The sequence below is a fragment of the Neopelma chrysocephalum genome, unplaced genomic scaffold (genome assembly GCF_003984885.1).
Source record: "Neopelma chrysocephalum unplaced genomic scaffold, ASM398488v2 Primary Assembly neopelma1_96942, whole genome shotgun sequence".
Classification (NCBI taxonomy): Eukaryota; Metazoa; Chordata; class Aves; order Passeriformes; family Pipridae; genus Neopelma; species Neopelma chrysocephalum.
The window spans coordinates 1,133,135-1,145,631 of NW_020925585.1; positions in this window are offsets into that span (position 1 = coordinate 1,133,135).

Consider the following 12,497-nt stretch of genomic DNA (forward strand, 5'->3'; position numbering starts at 1 on the left):
GGCTTTCACAACTTTTCTGGGCAACCTGTTTCAGTGCCTCATCACCCTCAGTGAAGAACTTCATTCTAAAGTCTAATTTAAATCTTTTAGTCTTTTAGTTTGAAGACATTCCCCAAGTCCTGTCACTACAGTTTACCTTTGTTACAGCTACATATTCGGTATTTGTCTAGCCTGAAGCTGTAGTCATTATCCTCACACTAAAGAAGAAACCATGCAGACTTTGGGATGTTCAGGGGAATATGATGAAAACGGAAGAAAGTTCCTCTTGAAACATATGTGAGGGCATGTTGAAATTTTTCAGCTCTCTGAAGGAAATATTTTTAGTTTTGGAGTGAGGGGGACAGAATATTTTTGATACTCCAACTGCATGCAAGTCACTAGGTGAATGTTGACAAAAATATGCAAAAAGGTGGAGCCATGACTAATTCTAAGTTTGGAACTTGAAAGAAGACCAGTGCTGGCTGATGAGAATGTATTGTCTCAGAGTAATTCAGTGCAGTACAGTGATTCAAATCATGAGGTGCAGAAGAACAAGCAAGGAGCTGGGAAGAACACAAAAAATGGTCTGTCTGGGCAGCTCCTTGATTTAATACTCCTTAATACAGAAGAGCCTATTTGGTGTAGGTATGCTGAACAGTTCTATCTAGCCACATTACCCCCCAGAGTTCACTTTCACTCTCTCTCAATAAAAATGTTAGTGTTTGCAAGGACGACTTCCCTGTTTATTGAAGTGTAAATATGTTTCATCCATGTACAAGATGGCAGTATAAGGCAGGAAGAATGAAAGGAGTGGCTGATAGCACTGAGGAGATTTAAAAACAGCAAGATGAGACAGGATCTGGTTTACATTATCTTGGAAAGTTTATGCACACTGGTGATGCTTCTAAATAATTTTTGGAAGAAGATAAAACAATGTTTAAAGAGGAAATCTTGAAAAGAGACAGAAACTTAATATGTTCAATGAAAACTCAATTTTACACAGAAAATCTCTTCCTGATGCTGAAAGAAGTACTTCTTTTTTTTTGTAGGAATTTGATGTCATGACTTTCAAACTGAAAGTACACGCAAACCAGATAAACAGTAGACTTCATACTAGCTGTGAAAAGAAAGAAATCCTTGCAATGAAACTAGGGAACAATATGTAAAACCTGTTACAAACTCTTTATTTTTCTGCTTTATATATTCATAATTATCTTGTAGATTTCGGAGGTCTTTGGAAACTCTTTACACGAACTGGGTACAGTCTGCTGAGAACTACACTGAATTCACTATGGCTGTGCACAGGGATACCTTCTCCATATTAAAAAAAAGAAAAAAGGTGCAAAATCAGTAGAGGTTCTACAACCGAAAACTGCTCTTTCCTGTTCCATCTTCCCTAGCCGTGAACAATTTGTTCACCTCTTCAGTGCAGCTGATTTGAAGACTGTTATCATTTCTCCCCTCAGTTTTCTCTTCTGTAGACTAAACAACCCCAATTCCTTCAATCTTTCCACATGGGTCAAATATTAGAGCAGGCGTCATCCGACTGTGTAGTTCTCAGTTGAAATATTACCTTTGTCCTTAAATGTGAGTAGAAGCTACAGATAAGCGCATTTTGTCATTTCTTGCCTTTTTTTTTCCTTTTTAAAGTTGAGAAGTGACATGAGGCTATTGTGACAAAAATTATGTAGCCTATTCAAAGAATATGTTCAGGCTATCTTGTGTTTGTAACATGGTGCACAAGACACATTGTATTTTAGACCTAGCAGACATGCATTATTTTGGAGCTTGCTGTCTTTTGAAGTCACTAAGCTTTTAAAAAAATAATTTGGAACTGTTTGACAGTCTTCAATTTAAGTAATAGTGTCTGTAATGAGATGTTTCATTGCTTCTGATGGGCTCTTTACCATTTAGAATGGGTGCAGAAGAGAGATCTATTGAGAATATAGCATCTGACAGATTTTGATTTCTAGTAGTACTACCATTGGCAGTAATTCTAGCACTTCCCTTCAGCACTATGGCATGATATGAGCTATGATTTATTGTAGTGATACAGAAATATTTCGTATCCAAATTGCTCTAGTATGTCATGTTATACAGGTAAAAAGAATTCTGGCCATGATATATGTAATAATAATGCTTTATGGTTCTATAGGCACTTTCATTATGTTAACTGCTTGACAACTGCCAGGATAAAACTTGGAGTAAGCGCTGTGTCCTGTAAGGGTGCTCTAACTGAGCTTTTATTTTTATTTTCTCACTTTGAAATAGGTTTTTGATTCTCAAGCCTGAATCACTGAAAGGGTATCATCCCTTCCAGGGTTGATATTTGTCCATATAGTTTCACATTGCCATTGTGTTACTTGTGTTGGGTTTTTAATGTATCACTGGCAGAATCAAGTCATATGTTTAAAGCCAAACTTTAATCCCATAAAGACTTAGAAATGCCACCACTTCATCTTATACATCGGCTGAATTATAAAATGGTTAAAAGCCATGAAATATCAAGGCCATTGTGATTACATATGGTTCTAAGATACCACAGTTAAAAAAAACCAACTGAAGGTCCACAAATTGTAAGTCACTGTATATGGCCTTCATGAATAATGAAGAAAGAGGTTTATGGGGAGTTTTGTTTGTATTTTTTTTGTCTTTTCCTTTATGTGACTTCAGAAAGATGGAGTGTATTGTATGTGCTGTCTCTTCTATTAAACCACTTGTAAAACGGCTTAGACTTCTCCTGTCATCTGGTGCACTTATGCAAAATAAATGTGTCCTATGCTCCGGATAAGTGTCTTCCTTTTGGTGAATAGTTTTTAAGCTTTTTAAATTTTGTATCCAAACACAATTTGAAGTGTCACCCTTTCCACTCTAATGGTCAAAGCATTTATTTAGGTGATACCAGCAATGTGTTTTCAAAATAGTGCAGCTGGAGTCAGCACCATTTTGAGCACATATGTTTACAGGATATCAGAGCTATCTGTAATTGCACATCTCACTGCAGTGAGCATTTAGCACATAGTCCTTCATTTAAAGCCTGTTTTTCATAGCATCTGCGATTGCATAAGATCTCTTAGGAGAAAATTTAAGAACTAGCAGTAAAGCCTGGCTGTAAGAAAATGTAATATCAGATTTCTTTTTTTTCAAGGCAAAAATGCTAAAACTTAGGGGGGGGAAAAAGCTAAAACTGCATAGCATCCTAAAATTCCTTTTTTTTTTCTTTCTCTGGTTATTACTTACAATAAAGATTATAGTTCTCCAAACACTGTTGCACATCCCTTAACTATGGCTGTGATCTCTCTTCCATGGAAGTACACACACCTAAAGGAAAGTACATAGGTGTTTGAAAAGAATGCCTTTGTTAATAAATTTAAGTTCCAGTAATCGATACTTCTAGCCTGACAATAACTAGAGGTGCAAATCAGAATACACAGCCCAGGTCTCTTGGCTCTGAAGAAAAAACATAATTCCGTCCTTAAAAATGAAAATGGGAAAGTGAAGAAGTAGCATCCCTTCACATGACTATGGTGAAGATTTTATATGGATTTGTTGTCTTCATGTGAGATTTTCAATTATTATTATTGGTGATGATGGTGGAGGAGGGGACCAAGGTAAAGGCAGGGAAAGAAGGAAGCAGAAAGAGTGAAACAGTGAAAGCCCATTAATTGTTTAGGAGATAAATAGCAACCCAGAAATAACATTCAGAAGATGATGAACATATTCTGCATTGCTAAGGCATGTGGATGGGTTTGGTCCTCACCTTACAAATAGCAGATTAGATTGTAGTAGTCAAGAGGGAAAAATGAAACTTGCAGCTGTTCAAAAGGAAAGTGACAATGACAAGTACAAGAGTTTTTCCTTTACAAATCATAATGAAAGCAGTCGGATATTTAGAGAGATTTTATATGAAAATGGATAATTTTAAAAAAGTTCTGAGTATCTAGATCAACGGAAAAAGCTGCTGCCAGAATGGTTTTAAATGGAGAAAAATATGTTGATGGTTTGTTTCAAGATGAGTGAAAGGTGAGGATACATGATATTTCTCTCTCCAACTCACTCTAGAGCCTGCTGTGCTGACAGAAGAACAAAGCTGGCCTCATTAGTACAGGAAATATGTGTTAGAAGATACGGAGAAAAAAGTTATGTGCAATTTCAGTGTCCCTGAGATTCTGCATTGGTATTACCCACTAAAAGTAGTGTCTGGTCAAGGACCTCATCTGTCTAGTTTCTTTCTGGTTTCTAATAATTAAGATGCAGTGTTACTGAAAAGATGTATTAATTTGCTATCTGAGAGACTACACTGTGTAAAAACGATATCTTAAGCTACCTATAAAAATCTGTGTCCAGTTCTTTACCTCCATATTTACTTTTAACTTTGATTGAGATGCTATTCCTCTATATACAATTAACTGCATACACTTGACTTAGATACCACACTATTTGTTGCATGTTTCAGGTCTTTATAACAATATACACTGAAGTAAATACTTTATTAGAGCTGTAATATTGTAGATGTTATCAATCAGAGATCAAATTTCTAAGGATCTACAGGATCTGCCAGAATTATGCAAGGATCTAGGAAAGGACGCTTGTCCTGCTTACAAGATGAGCATTAAATTGTTAATGCTGTTAGCAAGTATATATAGTATCTTTTTATTTAGTATCTTTTTTTTTTGTACAGTGTTACAGTCACTCACACTGTACACTGATCCTCATTAAGAATTTCCATGTAACAGTATCTAGGAAAGTGTGATGGTTTCTCCCACTTGAAAAAAAAAAGTGGTACTCTGATGAGCATTATACAATAACTCTGCATGTAGTGACATTTTAGGGATGTTTGTGTGGTTTTTGCAACATTAACAAATGCAAATTAACACCATTCTTCTTTCCTTTACCATTGTCTATGCTAAGTTGATTCTCCTTTTTCTGAGTAATTTACTTTATAGGAAATTGCAAATTCTGTGTTTTGTGCCCATAACTTATTATAGCAGTCACCCTTATGTTTTATCATAGACTTTGTAGTGCTTGTAATGAATATTTGGAAATAATTCTGATTCTTGGTGTTGGAGAGCTGCACTGATGACAATAGGACCCTTTTGTGTGGTAGGTTGGCCATGGCTGGGTACAAAATGCTCATCAAGCCACTCTATCACTGCCCTCCTCAGCAGGATGAGAGGGTAGAAAATAAGGTGGAGAAAAAACTCATGGGTGAAGATAAGGGCAGTTTAATAAAACAAAAGCAAAGATTGTGAACAGAAGCAAAGGAAAACAAAAGGTTAATTCTCAACTTCTCATCTGCAGGCAATTTCCATCCACTTCCTGGGAATTAGGGCTTCAGTACACCTACTAGTTTCTCACAGTTGAGGGTTATAGAATGTTGGAGAGATGGTGCTGATGCTATGGGAGCCAGAGCACCACTGTGTCATCAACACCTTTCTAGCGACCAATGCACAGCATAGGGAGGGAACATTACCTCCATCTCAGCCAGGCCCCACACACATGTACTTACAACTCTGATGTTCAAAGGTACGTGAAGAATCTCATGGAATTCCTGTTATCAAAAGAGGGACCAAGAGGTCTGACATGGAAAGCTGGGGATTTTAAACACCTTGCTCACTTTTGGGAAAGAAGCTTTCGACCATTGTGGAAATGTTCAGTATTGTTTTTAGACTTCACTGTTAAGCTAGTTAGAGAGTCATGTTTTAATGATTTTTTTGAAGTGTCAGCAACCCCCCTAAGCCTTGAAGACTACACAAAGCATTTGAAAACAAGAATTTCTTATGAAATACATAGAATATGCATAATGCATGGAAATGCAATTGTCTGGAATGAAAATTTCCTCATACTGCTGTCACTTCTCAATATTTAATTCATCAGAAACTGATGCTGATAGCATCTTTACAAGTCTACCATTTTTCCTGTGAAGCAAGACTGCTAAGTCTTACGTGTAAGTATTTTTTTTTTCTTGGTGTGTTGTGATTCAATATTTTTCTGTAACATGTCATGAAAAAGTGGGAACAGTTTGGGAAATTTAAATTGGTCTGAAGAAACAGAGCAGATCTCTGAGCAACCTGGTCTAGTTGAAGATGTCTCTGCTCATGGCAGGGAGTTGGACTAGCTACCTTTGAAGGTCCCTTCCAATCCAAACTGTTTTATGATTCTGTGATTCTACGAAAAGCAATCAAATTTGTGACTGCAAGCAAAGCAACCTGGTGTAAATAGCTTAAGGATCATAATAGCATTTTACTGGGAAATGCTTTCAGAAATATGACTTCACATTGTGTTTTATGTGCCAAAATACTTAGTGTAACTGTTAACACTGCTGAAACAATTGTCATTCCTGCAGTCTTTAGATTGTTTATACTTTGCTGGATGCCATATTTTCTCTGTGTCTGGAAGCATACCTTAACATCATAATGTTTTGGATGGCACATCCCACAGAGTTTTGGTTGGCAGACTAGTGATTTGGATGGTGAAACAGATTAGAGGTCCCATTTATATTATTTAATGCATTAAATTCTAGATAATCCTCATTAGAGGTCCCACTGATTATTGGTTTTCAATTCAAATTAGACCTCGGTGGATTTAAATGGAATCCCACAAATGCTACCTGGAAGCTGATTTATTTTTATGTCAGTTTTCACATATCTAAAATATGGCCCTGGTTTCTAGCAGAAGCAGAGTCAAAGTAGAAACAAAGCAGATGTTTCTCTGATTGTATCTAAGGATATGTCGATGGTATTCTTAGAAGTAGAGAAATTTTGGCTTGGCAAACTACTGGTGGCGTTTTTCTTCTCATTAAAACATCAGATTGATAAAGTCCATGTATTGCTTTGTTCCAAAATGTTCAGGCTTCTTTAAACATTAGCATTCTTATGATTTCATTGGCACTGCGGGCTTCTAGGAAACTCACTTTTTACAGATCTCTTCCTTCACATCTTTCCTCCCATCAACCTTACAAGCAAGAAAAAAAGTCAGCCAAAATTGCCAGTTGTAGCTGCTGCTGAAGACAAGGGATTACAATGAATACTTAAAATTCAGTTCCAGGAAAGCTTTTTCCTATTTGGGGCTATGTCTCTCTCCCTATTGACAGAAAAGCCAGGACTTTTTTAGATTTAGCAATGCTCTGTGTCAAAATTTTCTAACTTCAGACAACATAGTCAGGGAAGTGACAGCTTTATATGTATCTCTTTTTAGAAGACCTCAGTAGTGTTGTAAATCCGGAGTTTATTCACAACTGTTGTGCTTATACATTGCTATAAAAATAGGCCAATATATCATGTGACATGCAAACTACTGTTTTCACACTTAGGACACCAATCTGTAAATTTGAACCAGTAAATCTTCCTGAACATGAAGACAAAATTAGTACTTGTTTCATAAACACATTGGCTATGTATATTATGTCTAATGCAGCAAATGTTCCCCTAGAGGATAAACAATGTCATCCACAGCTAAAGTGTTGTCTTTTAATGGCATGGTTCATAAATTATAATGTCGTTAAAAAATTAGATTCAAACTATTTACAAAAGCAAAATGAGTTCACCGCAAAAGTGAGTAAAATGTAAATTAGAACTTGGATCTTTATTCTGCCTCTTTAACGTCAGTGTAAACTCAGATCTTACAAAGTGGTGTTAGCCTCTGTCAAAGCAGGATACTCCAGAGCACAGGAACAGCTCACTGGTGAAGCATTCCAGCAGGGGTGTCCTTGTTGGCTGACCTTCTCTTCTCTCTGTCTTCTGTCTGTGATGCTTCCCCATTAATTGCATTTTCTGTCTGAGTAGGATTTTTACATTTGGTAGTGTAAGATTTATATATTTGGCAGCCTGTAAGGATCAACTTGGCTAAGGATGTTTTTCAAGTGAGACTAAGGGTGTGTCCACATGTGGTCTTTTCTGCCAGAAGGTATGAGTGGTAGAAGAGACATTTCACAGCTATGATCTGATTAAATGAAGCTTATCCATCACTGTGTCTGAACTCTTGCCACTTCAAAGATAGAGGTGTGATTCATGCTTCTTCCTTCAGATCTAGAATAGGTCTGCATGACTGTAGATACAATCACAATTCATATTTCAGCCATTATGTGAATAAGAAAAATTGAGAGGTGAGAAATTCTGGTTTCTAGAGGAAAATAAGATGACCACAGCTTTCAGATAAAATAATTAGAAAGAAGTCCTCATGAAAGCTGGAACAGGAGCAGATCATCTGTGAAGGACAGCTAAGAATACAGGCACAAGTTCATATAAACATGAAGGCTTCACATTCCCTTTCCTTCCCTTCTCTTCCTTTCCCACAGAATTTTTCAGAGATTTACAAAAAATTTTACTCATCTGTCTGCATAGTGACTTATATCACTACTTCATTGCTACACACTAATCAGTGGATCAGTTGCAGGCACCGTCTGTGTTTTTCAGAAGTCACCACTGGGAGAGAGAATGGTGAGTCCCCTCTGAAGCAGCTTCCAGCAGTACAACGACAACTGTGTCTCTGTCTTCCCATGGATGCTATTGCCTCGTCTATTAAGACATCGTGATGCTAACAAGAAATCAAGTGCAACTAGCTCATCCTGAATCACAGTAAGGTCAAAACTGTGCTATGAGATGATGCTTTGACTACCTGTCTGAGATACCATTTCCAGCAGTATACAGAGCTCTGTGTCACTGAGTGAAGCCTTGGCATCCTGTCTGAAACTGGATAACCAGGTAGCATCAGTATCTACAACTGCTTTATTTAACATTTGTCTTGCCTGGAAACTTTGTCTCTTCCTGCTAGGCTGATAAAGCAAGCCTGATAAAGCAAGCAGTGAATTTTGCTAAGATGTTGAACAATTTTGGCTGCTTCAGTGGAAGTTGACTCACTGAGGCTGTGATGAGCCCATCAGTCACTGAGCTGTGATCCAGTTTTGCATCTACTTTTTCAGCAGATCATCCTCAAAGTCATGAATTGTCTGAATGAGTGGAATGAGGTAGAAAGCAGTTGTCTCAGACTCATTCTTTTGTTTCCTGCAAATGTTGCCTTTGTGTATCTACCCAACAATAATGTCAGCAAGACAAGCAAATTTAATAGAAAGAATATTTTCAAAGGATCTTCACAGGCACTGAAAGTTACAGAAGCTAAAGTGATGCCTTTTAAGGGGTAACAGGGAAAGCAACAAAGTAAACCAAGATTCTGGCGCAAGCAATCACAGCTGCTATGAGGAATATCACTTGTTGTCAGTAATATTGTATGGGTGATGTCTGTAAGACTGAGCACATGCTTAGCATTCTGGGCAAATAGTTGAATTTAGTTAAATGACTTGCTGATTCTAAAACTGTAGTTTACTAACCACTTGCAAATTATTTGTATTTTGCTTTGTGAATAACAAATGTGTTTGGAAGTCGTATTTCAGAATAATAGAATTGTTTGTTAACAAAACTCTAGGCTTTCAAAGGAGATGTTTTTCAAAATTAGCTTGGGGACAGAAGAAAATGTCTTTAAAGAATATCTTCCTTCTCAGGAGAAATGATCATAGAAAACTATAGATCATAAGCTGTTTGCTGTTTTATCAGGAACATTATCTCTACAAACTTTAAAGGGTACCAGACCTTAGTTGTTGGCAGCTGCCAGTCCTGGAAAAGGAGAAATTTTTATAATCCCTGTAGAGGACTGTTAGACTGAGGAGCAGAAAAAAGGCTTTGCACACTGTTGCAGACACCTCTAACCCAGACCCAGCTACTTATAAAAGCTCAGAAGCTGCACTTGCAAGTTCCATTTCTCTCATAAAAAATATTGGCAGTTGAAAAGAGAGTTTGATGTTTGGAGAATTTGACTTTCAAAACAGAGTCAGAATTTTATGTACCCACCTGGAAAGTGCTGCAGGAAACTCTGAAAGAAATTGTCTAAAAAACAGCCAGGAGATGCACATGGGAGTAGACTGAGTGAGCAAACAGAACTTGTGAATGCCTGGCTTGACTTCAGGTGTCATCAAAGCCACCATTACCTCAGAAGGCCTTGAATCAGGAGCAAAAGTCTGGTGTCAAGAGATGCATGCTGACCTAGTTCAGACTAGTATCACCACAACACCAGGAAAGATGATAATCATCTACCTCAAATACGGGGTACTTAGAGACTTAACACTTTTATCCCCATCTCAGGATCAGTGTGGTAAATTCAATAGAACTTAATCTTGTTCATCCTGAAAATAAAGGCATAAATATGAAGAGAAGACTCAGTGAAAAGACAAGTAGTTCATGTTTATTTTGTATGGCTTTTCCCCCCTAAGAAATACCAACAGCACGAAGTAATAAGAACAAGGCCAAAGTATACTAAGGAATACTTTTTTTTCAGCCCTGTCTTCTGTTTCCATTTTCACTTGGATGAAAAAAAAACGTGTTATTAAAGCTTCCCAGTGATAACACATAGCCCTAGAGGCTACTACAATTGACTTGAAAGGAGTAAGTATCAGAAGAGATGACATAAAATGCAGTCTTTACTGAAATTCTAGTTGTTAGAATACAGCTGAGGCACTTTGCTTTAGGAAGAAACAGGTTCATACCTTATCAGAGATTAATGTGCTCAAGAATTTTTTGTATCAACAGTGTAGTCATAACCTTTTTTGTAAATGTGGTAATAGATTGCTAATTTGCATTATTTTAAATTTTATTTATTCCATTTTCATACCTTGATTCAACCACATAGGAAACAGGAGTAGCACTGCTGGACTTTGAGAAAAATGCAGGAGAAATAGGGAGAAATCTCTGATTAGACTGGAACACTCCTTGGATTTTTTTTCTGGAGAAGGACTGAAGAAGGTGTTTCAGAAGTCAAGAGACACCTAAAACCTAATAACAGAGCTATCTTCCTCTTCTCTTAGCATGGCATGACAGGAACCTGAGAGATTAGTATTGTAGATAGGGAGTTCAACTGCTTTTACTGACCCCTTTTTTCCTTCCTGAATGTAAGGTCTAGTGGCCAAGAACGATGATTATTTAGCAAGACAAGAGTTCCCAGAAGTTTTCATGGTTTGATCAGCTCAACACATAACTTTAACATAGCTGCAGTTATAAGGCTCTCATTATTGCATTACATCCAAAGGAGTGTTTCCTATTGAATTTCAGAGGAAGAGAAAGAGGCATTGCAAGATCAAGACCTTTTGCGTTTACGCATAATTACTGAGAAGTTTTCAACAGAAGAACTCTGCAGTAGTTAGAATTAGAGAGGAAAAGGTAACAAGTCTGAGTAATTCACTAATGATAATACTAGCCCCACATTTGACATTCTGTCTCTGCATGTTACTGTATGTTATTGCGGGATAAGCAATTAATAACATTGATGAGATTGTCCTTTTTCTCTGCAACTGTAGCTACACGTTTTGTTCGATCAAAGTCCACATTCTTTAATCTTGCTTTTTTTTCAAGGTCTTTTCCCCAAGACCTTTTCCCCAGTCATTGAAAAGGGGAACACACATTGATATGTGTGTACGAATCAGAGATGGTGTAGGGACTAACATAGCCCGTAACATGGAACTATCAGTGATAAATCTGTCTGGGGGAGGCAGGGTCCATGATGTGGTATAAAGATGCTGAACTAATGGGAGTCCTTGTGAGTGCCATAGGACAAGCCAGATTCAGAAAACACATTTATTACTCTGTGAGAATGCCCCTTTGTGTTGTAGTTGATCTGACTGAATTGTGGGCTATTGATAAATACAGGTGATCCCATTTTTTTCTCTCTTCCTGTGCATCACAAGTGGCAAACTCTATCTGGTCCTTTATGTCATATCAAATATTTATACAGATATGCAGCAAGTTGGATAAATCTGCTGATCTGACAGAGAATGTAACCTTCTTTTTTGTAGATCAGTTGTTTGGTGGATCAGTGAACAAGAACACCACAGTCTAAATCCTCATAATTAATAGATCCACTTTTACATTGGTGAAGGAAAAACAGAAGGTAGAAAAGTGGTTTAGTGAGATATGCCTGCTGATATGTAAAATTAAGCAAAACACAGAGATGCATCCTAAAACATAGCAGGTAGCTCTCTAGGACAGAGAGTTCTAGAATCAATTCTAGGATCTCATAGTCCATTGGACCATTCTGTACCTATTTCCTCTTCTCCCAACAGGTATGTAAAAGCTTTTGATTTTTCTTTCTAAAACATCACAGAAGCAGTTGACTAATTCAACAACACAGTTCCTCTTAGGATTTGTTGTAGATTCTGGTGTTGACTCGCCTACACAGCATTCCTGTGCTATTGCCATATTCCTTCTGTCTGCTTATGTACCACTTCTGGTGTCTTGTTAGGCCTGCAGAACAGGGCTGACTGCAGTGGGCTTTGAATCCTCTTTATCACACAACGGAGGACTGAGACAAAATGGTTAAGAGCCATTTAGGTGGTAAATGATGCTGTTGGTTTTGGTTTGATCAAAGCATTTATATAGTTGAGCTAAGGCATGCCGCTGTGCTCACACATGCAAATTCTTACTAATAACTTTCCTGCCGCTCTTTTTTTTTCCTCAGAACTCTTCGCAGTAACATCA